Raw genomic sequence first — 10,124 nt, 5'->3', positions numbered from 1 at the left:
TCATTGATTTTAATTTGACCAGAGAAGGACAGAGTGAGAGAGAGAAGGAAAGTGAGAAAGCAAGCCTCCAGGTCCAGGACTCAAACTGTGGTCAGCCATGTGGGAGTCCAGCACCTTTAACCACCACACCACCTGCCAGCCCTATACAGTGGAATATTATTCAGCCTTCAAGAGGGAGGAAGTTCTGACACATGCTAAATTAAATAAGCCCACTACAAAAGGACAATTCTGTATGATTGCACTTAGATGAGGTCCTTAAGTAGTCACATTCAGAGAGACAGGAGGTGGAATGGTGGTTGCAAGGGGTTGGGGAAAAGGAGAAATGAGTTTTGTTAAATGAATGCAGAGTTGCAGCTTGGGAACATGGGATTCTTCTGGGGATGGATGGTGATAGTTGCACAGCAGTGGGAAGGTATGAACTGTACACTTAACAAATAAGTAGGGGCCCATCACGGTGGTATAGCTATAGCATAATGCTCTCTGCAAGGGTGGAAACCATATGGGCCGTCAGGGTTTGGTTTCTGTGTAGATTTATGCTCTGGGCGTGTGCACACATGCCCTTGGTGTTGGCTGGCTAAAAAGGCTATGGGGGGATCACAACGTTAGACCCTGTTGAGGGTCCTTCTCTCTCTCTCTCTCAAAATACATGAATAAGTTTTAAAAATGGTTACAATGGTTAGTTTTATGTTATATATATCTTACCACACATACAAAAAGCCCCACCACACTATGGCCAGATTATTAAAGTCCAGGAGCTTGTGACAAATTTGTAATAAGAAAAATTAGAAAATACAATTTTTTAAAAGAATTATTTAACTTTATTAATATCATTATCATTTCCCAGTTTGATCAGAGAGAGACAGAGAGGGGAAGTGAAAAAGCAAACCACCAGGTCTGGGATTTGAACTGTAGTTGGCCATGTAAGAGTCTCCCTTTAACCACCATGCCAACTGCCAGCCCTGGAAATACAATCTTAAAATATTAAAGCACGGTACCAGCAGATGGCATAGTGGTTACATCACTGGACTCAACACATGGCCCACCATGGTTTGAATCCCAAACCAGGTGGCTTAAAACTTATGCTGGGTGCATGTGCATGTGTGCCCAAAATCCTGAGAGGAGAGTGGAAGAGAAGGGACTGTGGTATGGCCATCCCCCCTGGGGGGGGGATTTCTTACTTTCCCTCTCACTGTCTCTGTCTCTTTTCAGGTGAGTGTACACGCCCTAGGGCAAAAACCTCTTTAAAAAATAATTAAAACAGATGCCTCAGAGAACCCAGCCCAAAAGAAGAATGCTGGCTGGATTTCTAGATGACAGATCACCAAAGTATAATGTAAAGCTGGAGAGATACCATTTATTGGGTTGTTGGAAAAGTCAGGACATATTTCTTCTTTGCAAAAACACGTCATGACTTTTCCCACAATCTAGTAGCTTAACCCTTCTTTTTACAGATGTAAACAGTGAGGCGTAGAGTTATCAGCTTGCCCAGGGTCATTGAGCAAGTTCAGGCAAAGGGAGAATGTGAAAGCCACACCTGACCTCCCTGCCAGACAGCTGGTGCCTGGTACCAGAAAGGAACCTCTGCGGGCTGTCAGACAGGGTGACAGGCCTCCTTTTCAGACATGAAGTAAGCTGAGTTTGCTCAGCCTTGCTCTAGCAAATTCATAACATTACAATTACCAGAGATTTGGGGGGCAGCAGGTGGTGTGGTGGTTAAGGCACTGGACTCCCACATGGCTGACTACAGTTTCAGTCCTGGACCCAGCAGCTTGAAGATCATGCTGGGTGTATGTGTGTGTGCATGCTCCAAATCCCAGGAAGAGAATGGAGGAGCAGGGATTGTGGTGTGGCCATTCCCCGTGGGGCATGATTTCTCACTTTCCCTCTCACTGTCTTTCTCTGGCAAGCACATACACCCTGTAGCAAAAACCTAAAAAACAAACAACAAAACACAATTGCCAGAGATTTGGATGCATACATTTTGGTGTTTGGTTCCTGCCTCTGTCTAGGAATGGAGATAGAAAAGCAGTAATAAGTTAGAGTTAGTTTATTCATTCATTATCAGATCTTTGGGAGTCTGTGGTATGACAAGTATCCTCTCCAGTGTCCAGCTCTTCTGTCTAGTGACATCTGTCTGCCAGCTCTATTCTAGGTGCTCTTTCAGTTGTGCTTGAACTTAACCTTATGTGATATAAATCTTTATTAACTCAGTTCAATAGGAGAACAGGTAGAGTTGGAACTGGGGGCTGCCAAATGCCGAAAGAGCTGGGATTACGAGAATGCTCACCAGAGTGCAGGACTGTATAATCAGCACATGCAGCGAGGGGCTCGCAGATGTGGAAGACCTGGAGTCCTGCTTGTGTAATTCACCCTGGTCCAGACCAGGTGTGGGCACTGTTCCTTGAGGTCTTAAGGAGGGTCCCAGTGATACATACAGCAGAAACTACTAAAGACAGAAAAAAAAAAAAAGAGTCATACTTAGAGATCAGTAGATGGGGTTAGCCTGTGGCATGGTGGTTAAGGTGGCTGGAGCACCCATGGCCAACTGCAGGGGTTGAGTCCTGAACCCAGCAGCCTGAGAAATGCCAGGTGCATGTGCATATGTGCCCCAAATCCTGACAGGAGAGAGAAATGGAGGAGAAAGGATTGCAGAGTGACTGTGCCACTTGAAAGGTATTTCTCACTTTCCTTCTTTCTCTCTCTCTCTGTTTCTCTTCCGTAAGTACACACAACTTACAGCAAATTTAAAGAAAAAAAAAAAAAGGAAGATATGAACAGAGGTACAAAGAAAGGGGAAAAGATATGAAAGAGAGTGCAGTCTGGAAAAACCCTGATTATCATGGGATAACATCCCAGTCTTTTAACAATAATGTCAGGTTGACTCTTCACAACTATGTGTAAGTGTAGATAGTGCCTCTTAATTTATTATTATTTTTTTAAAAATAATTGTTTAATTTTATTTATTTATTTTAATTGGATCTGAGATGGACAGAGCGAGAGTGAGGAGAGAGAGAGAAAGTGAAAAAGCAAGCCACCAGGTCTGGGACTTGAACTACGGTTGGCCATGTGGGAGTCCAGTGGCCTTAACCACCATGCCACCTGCCATCCCCCAATTTATAGTATTTTTTAAATCCAATATTTGGACCTTCCTGTCTCAAGAATACCTGAGATGTTGAAGACAAGATAAAACATATCTTAAAAAATGGACATTTGGGGGCCAACAGGTGATGTGGTTGAAGGTGTTGACCCAGGTTCAAGTCCTAGACCTGGTAGCTTGCTTTTTCACTTTCCCTCTTTCTCTTTCTCTTTCTCTTTCTCTTTCTCTTTCTGTCTCTCGCTGGTCAAACTAGAAAACAGTAATAATAATAATAATAATAATAATAATAATAATAAATAAAGTTAGATAAAATAATTCTTTTTTTAAAAAAGTGGACACTTGGTGACCTTGGTGGTGTGTATTTAAGGTAACTGGATCCCATATGGTTGGCTGCATGATTTGAGTCTTGGACCTGGTGGCTTTAAAAAACACACCAGGCACGTGTGTGTAAGTGCCCAAAATTCCAAGAGGTGAATGGAGGAGAAGGGATTGCAATCATTCCTCCCAGGGGGTGCTTTCTCACTTTCTATTTCCTTACCACTCTGACAATCTTATACACCCTATAGCAAATTAAACAAACAAACAAACAAACAAAACACTGGGTAGTTTAGTAAAACAAGCTCCAGTTTTGAAACCCCTTCTCAAACTCTGGGACCTTGGAAAAGTTGCCCAGCTTACCAGAGTGTTATGTTTCCTAATCTGTAAAATGCAAAGAATACAACTTTACAGAGTTGTAGTGAGAATTAGAAATCCCTTAATCCATTCATTTGGTGTCCACTAAGTGTCGACTCAGTGTCAGCAGTATTAGGATCAGAAGAGCAAAGAATAGTAAAATGTCTTGGTATTGAAAGTTCTTTTTAATTCAAGGATTAATTTTATTCATTGTCATTGTTTTATTTCATTGAAGTTGACTAGAGAGAGACAGAGAAGGAAAGTGAGAAAGTAAGTTGCCAGATCTGGGACTTGAACCATGGTCAGCCTTGTGGGAGCTCACCAGCTTTAACCACCAGGCCAACTGCTGGCCCCACCGAAAGGTTTGTACCTGTTCGAGGAGAGGAAGACAGACATGTGGGCAGACAGTGGAGTGAGGAGTTAAAGCTCTGTGGAAATGAACATGGAATAGTGGATACACAAAGGAGGCCTCTCAGGAGAGGCAGTACTAAACTTTTCAAATCATTCCTGTTGGGATGGAGAAAACACATCTGGTTTGGTTTTGAAGCCACCAGGGTCAGGGCTGAGATCATGGTTGGCCATGTGGGATCTAGCTCCCTTAATCATGAAGCCACAAGGCTGGTCCAATAATATAACATTTTATGGACAACTCTGAAAATATTATACAGATGAATGGCTTTAATGCCAGGATGCTTTTCTTACCTTTGGTGGAGACTATGTGGCGTTATCAGCGAGCATGTAAAGTAGTTTTCCATTAGAGTACTGTAGTGCTAGGATTTGGGGAGAGTCACTTTCAGGAAGTTACCTGAGGATGAGTCATTAGAAGAACCCAGAACAGTGGGCAGAATTTGGAAACCTGAGCTGAAAAAGGTCCCATTTTCCTGAGCTCAGTCATTTTCCTGTAATCATGGGGTATAGGATCCCTTGCCATGAAGGAAGAGCAAAGTAGTCTAACACGCATTTAAAGTTTAGAATATCAGAAGAGCAAGTCCTGTGGGAATTTTATCAGAAGATAAAATTATGGAATTTTCATTCCACTTCATTCCATTCCCTGGAATGACCTTATCTAGTATCTTCTTGGTATTTGTTCTCTCCAAAGGTTATAACTGCTCTTAAGAGAATTGTTGCAGTAATTCATGTAAATGCCCAAGATCTGGGCTAGAGGATTAGAGGAAGGGGATTGTGCAGCCTGCCTGATGAGTAGCCCAGGGTTTAACAACCTGCCAATAATATACTTCTGCTAAACTGAACAAGAGGTAGTGTAGCATAGTGCAAAGGGCATAGACTGTGAAGTCGGACAGATCTAGTTCAAATCCTAGCTCTACTACCTACTAGCTATCTGACTTCACAAATTACTTAATTTTTCTGATCCTCAATGGGATACTAATATCTACCTTGTAGTACTTGTTTTACTAATTAAAGATAAGGAATATATACCATAATACAATAATAATAATAAGAGCTAACAATGATTGAGGCTTACCTCAAATCAGGTCTTGTACTTAATGCTTTACTTGCATTATTTCATTTATTTCTTTCATGAGGGAGAGGAGGAGGGATGAAGTACCTTCTCCCGGGCCTCACTACATTGCAATCCTCCCGCAAGCAGAGGCCAGATCCCACGTGGTGACTGTGGTTTGAATCTCTGGTCACGTAAGCCTGAAACATCCCCAGCAGATGAGGCCTTTCAAGTAAGATGTCTCATGTGATGAGCTCTTATCACTATCAACGGAATCTTTAAGTCTCGACACTGGAATGACCTTATCTAGAATCTTCTTGATATTTGCTCTCTCCAAAGGTTATATCTGCTCTTAGGAAAATCGTTGCCAGTAACACATTTAAATGCCCAAGATCTGGGCTGGAAAATTAGAGGAAGGGGATTGTGGTGTGACCAGACCCTGTGGAAAATGCTTGTTGGTCCCTGTCTTTTGTGCGCTCTCTTTCCTGCACGTGTGTGTGCACTCTATTGCAAATAATGAAAGTTTAAAAAAATCTCCTCTCTCTTCCTGTTTGGACTCGTGGACAAAGACTGTGTTAGATTCTTCCAACATCAACATGGACAGAGTTGAGAGGAAGACTTGGCTGAACCATCTGCAAATTCTACCTGCAAGGACACTCTGGGGCCAGAACTTCATGAAGCAGACTAACCAACCTGGGATCTGTGAGCTCTTTGTTCTTGTTTTTATGATCATTTTTTTTTTTTTTTGCTTTGTATTTGTTTGCTTTTTCCTTTGCGTTTTAGCAAATATTCTCATCTACATTAAACCAAGGGAAAAGATGATTGATTCATACCTGGGCTAGGATGGAGGCCAACTTTCTCAACTATTCTTAAGCCACATGGTGTGTGGTTTGACCCCTTTTCACTGGTCTAGGCTCATCTCCTGGCCTCTCTCTATACCCTGTGCTCTGCTATGTTCTGCAGTTTACAGCACCACAACAAGCCTGGTGTACACCTCATGCTGGAGCGTCACCTTCTAAAGGAGGCCCTCCTGTGTCTGTCTGCACTTCCTGAAAGAGGTGATCAAATCTGCCTTTCTGTTCCACCCTGCTTCTTGTCACATCACCAGCCACTCTGCATGGTCACTGTCCAGTTGCCTAGTGATTTATTTATTTATTTATTTTTTGCCATAGGGTGCATGTTCTTACCAGAGAGAGACAGAAAGCAAGGGAAAGTGAGAAATCACTCTCTGGGGGAAACGACCATGCTGAAATCCCTTTTCCTCCACTCCTCTCAGGATTTGGGGCATGCATATATTTACACCTGGTGTGAGTTTCAAGCTGCCAGGTCTGGAACTTGAACTGCTGTCAGCCATGTGAGAATCTGGGGTATGGCATAACCATTATGCTACCTGCTGGCCTTACCTAGCAATTCTTTATGGTGAGGGAATACGTAATCTAAGCCCCTCACATTGCTCATGGGTCCTGGTAACCAGAATGTGCAAAGGCTGAAAAGGAAGATCAAAGTACCCCAAAGGGCCATGAGAAAAAATGTTTAGCTTAAAAACCTGGAAATTATAGGTAAGAAATGGAGCAGAAAAATTAAAACTCAGACAAGGAAGGCCCTGGGTGGCAAAGTTCCTACCTGTTTTTTTGTTTGTTTTTCCTTTATGTACAATATTGAATAATTCAGTAGGAAATACCCTCAACTATGAAAGATAAAATACAGCAACACTATTCAAACAGACTATTTGTATTATACCTCTCTGAAACTAGTCATCACAAGACTACCCTGGAAGTCAGAGAAGGCATTTCAGGATAGGCTAAGACGATCTGGTCCAAAAACTTCTTTGATGATTAAAATACAAGGATAGAACATGGAAAATGCAAATGGCCAGTAGCTGAGATTCTTTCGAGTACGGATGTCTCCTGTGATGAGCTCTTATCAGTATCAACTGAACCTTGAGTCTTGAGACTGAAATGAGCTTATCTAGGATCCTTTGGTATTTTCTCTCTTCAAGGGTTATATGTACTCTTAACAAAATTGTTATCAGGGCTGGTAGGTGGCCTGGTGGTTAAGGCACTGGACTTCTACCTGGCTGACCACAATTTGAGTCCTGGACCTGGTGGCTTGCCCTGTCTCTCTCTAGGCAAATAAAAAAAATGATTAAAAAATTGAATAAAGAAATCTTTTTTAATTTTTTTAAAGAAAATTGTTGCCAGTAATTTTGGGTGATCACTGAGATCTCAACACTTTCATTTTATTAAGGATAGTTTACTCACTGAGATCTCAACACTTTCATTTTATTAATTTTAGTTTATGAGTTTTTTTGGTTTCTTTCCTTTTTTTTTTTTTAAACCTAGATTCATTATTACTCTAGTCTGCTGTGTATAAGTCACTTTGGGCCGTGTCACACCGTTTTGTGAGATCCTTGAGTGGCATATCTCATAAACTTGGCAGTTTAGTTTGTAAAACTGGTGTTCTGTCAGCAAACTTAAAAGTTCTTCTCTTAGATTGTTAATGGAAAATATTCCAGTAATTTAAAAAAATTTTCTATAGGGCATGTATACTCCTTGGACAGAGAGGGGCAGGGGGAGAAAGTAGAGAGAGAGGAGAGAGCTTCTCAAGGCACCGCCTCTAGGACTCAAAACTATACAGTTGGCCACGTGGGATCCAACCACCTTAACTACCATTCTACCAGCTTGTCCCAGTAATATTCCTTATGTATGAAAAAGACCTTTTATAATCAATTGTCTCATTATAATAAAACATTTACTTTCAGATTCCATCCTTTCTTTCACTCACCAGATTTTGATAAAACTGGAATGGTTTCTGGTATCAGTTTGATATCCATTTAGCTCTTCTTTATTTTGCTAGTCAGCTTTTTTCTCTCTCCTGTTCTCTACAGCAGATTTTCAAACTGTCTCCATTCTCCTTAAACCTTCCACCATCACAGACACACTTCACTCTCAGCAAAATACCTTCCTCTACTTAATGGAGAATGTGGAGACCATCAGATAGTTCCTCCTGCCATGCGCCACACTAATTAATTCTGCATGCATCCTTCTCTCTTTCAGTCCCGTTCCAACTAGAGAGGTGACCATCCCTTGAATTAGGGTCAACCTGTAAATGTGTGCATTGACTCCTTCTTGGGCTCATCTCTCTGTGTCTCTTCTTCAGTGGTAGTTCTGTTCTGGACTCCCTGCTTCCTTTGGACTCAACTTCCTGGAATTCTTTTGGTTCCAAGTGACAGAATCCAAACTTAGTCTGGATTAAACCACCAGCCAACCAAACCACCACTACCAACAACAACTCCAACACAGGAAATATATTGATTTGTGTACCAAAAATTCAGAAGTACATTTGGGATAGCTGGCCCAGAGGCATCAAATAAGGTCATCACCACCAACTTCTCTCTCTGTCTTGGCTTTAGTTTCCTCTGCATTCCTTCCGTTCTGAGGCAGCCTCTTTCTAAGTGATGGGATGATGTCTGCTAGTGGTGCCAGGTATATACAAGCAAGTTCAAGGAAAAGTTTCTCTCAATTTCTCCTTTCATTTTCTTCTTCCTTTTAAAGTTTGCCTATTTCTTCCATGGGTGAGAGAAGAGGCAGAGATGGAGAGACAGATACCTCCAGTGGGGACCACATGTTGCAGTCCAACCCACTCAGCCAGCCTGGACCATGACATGTGTGTGTGCACCTGGCATGAGGTTATGGAAGGGAGGTCATGGGGCACAAACTCAGATCTCCTCCCATGTGGTTCTAGCTGCGCCACCACTGTGCCTTCACCTGGCCTTCTACCCAGTTTCTTAGGATGAAAATCAAGGAATCTTTTTTGGAGGGGCAGGGAGAGGTTTTTGCTACAGGGTACATGCACTCACCAGACAGACAGAGAGAGACAGAGAGACAGAAAGCGAGAAATCACCCCTCAGGGGGGATGGCCACGCTGCAATCCCTTCTCCTCTACTCTCCTCTCAGGATCTTGGGCACGCACGCACATGTGCCAAGTGTGAGTTTAAGCCACTGGGTCTGGGACTCGAGTCGCGGTCGACTACGTGGGAGTCCAGTGACATAACCATTACGTTAACTGCTGGTCCTCAAGGAATCATTTTTGACTCCTCTTTCCTTCCATCTACCTAAGTATTAAGTCCAGTCTCAGCTTGTAAAACTCTCTCAATTTCTGCTGCCAAGATTCTAATTCAGGCCATCGTCTTTTGTCCAGATTCCTGCAAGTGCCTCCCAGCGGTTTTTGCCTCTGGTCTTCCTTCCCTGCAGTGTACTCTTCACGTCACTCTTTGGAATTGCTCGTCTGAGCCTGTCACTTCCATATCCAAAGCCCTCACTAGCAGGAAATGAAAGGCAATCCCCCTGTGATGTTCTGTGAGGCCCTGGGTGCTGTGGCCCCTGCTCACTTCTCTGGCTCCTGTCTTTTCTCTTCAGCCTTCGTTCTCTGCAGTCCAGCCACAGATGACAGATTTGCCCCCACCCCTCACCTCACAACACCCCCCCTTAGCTTTTTTCACATAATGCTCCTTGGACCATTTCCTTCGTGGGCCCTTTCCTGCATATTTCTGATAGCCTTTGAATGCCAAGGTAGATGTAACTTAACCTTCCCTCCTGTAGTATGCGCAGCTCTCCTGATTAAAACATTCCATTCTTACATCTTGGCATTTATTACATTTTATCACAGTTGCTTGTTAAATCATCCACATCTCTCAGCACACTGTAGAGTCCACGAAGGCAGATATTTTCCTCGTTTTGAGAAATATCCCTGGGCCAGCCAGTGGCATGGTAGTTAAGGCAGCTGGATCCCACATGGCCAGCTACTGGTACATGGTTTGAATCATGGACTCAGGGGCTTGAAAAATACTCTGGGCATGTATGAGTGCATACCTAAAATCCCGGAAGAAGAATGGAG

General features: G+C 42.7%; 1 protein-coding gene across 1 annotated transcript in view; it reads left to right on the top strand.

The window, feature by feature from the left end:
* The first annotated feature begins 5,824 nt into the window (after positions 1 to 5,824).
* The window catches only part of EXTL3 (exostosin like glycosyltransferase 3), a 103,775-nt gene continuing 99,475 nt past the window's right edge, over positions 5,825 to 10,124 (top strand). Inside the window, exon 1 of the mRNA XM_027773721.1 lies at positions 5,825 to 5,930. The gene's annotated coding sequence lies outside the window, so the exon portion shown is untranslated. The remainder of the gene's footprint in view (positions 5,931 to 10,124) is intronic.

Source organism: Tupaia chinensis, unplaced genomic scaffold, assembly GCF_000334495.1.
Source record: "Tupaia chinensis unplaced genomic scaffold, TupChi_1.0 Scaffold000366_1, whole genome shotgun sequence".
Classification (NCBI taxonomy): Eukaryota; Metazoa; Chordata; class Mammalia; order Scandentia; family Tupaiidae; genus Tupaia; species Tupaia belangeri.
The sequence above is the reverse complement of the archived record's forward strand: the minus strand, read 5'-3'. Positions and strand labels throughout refer to the sequence as shown.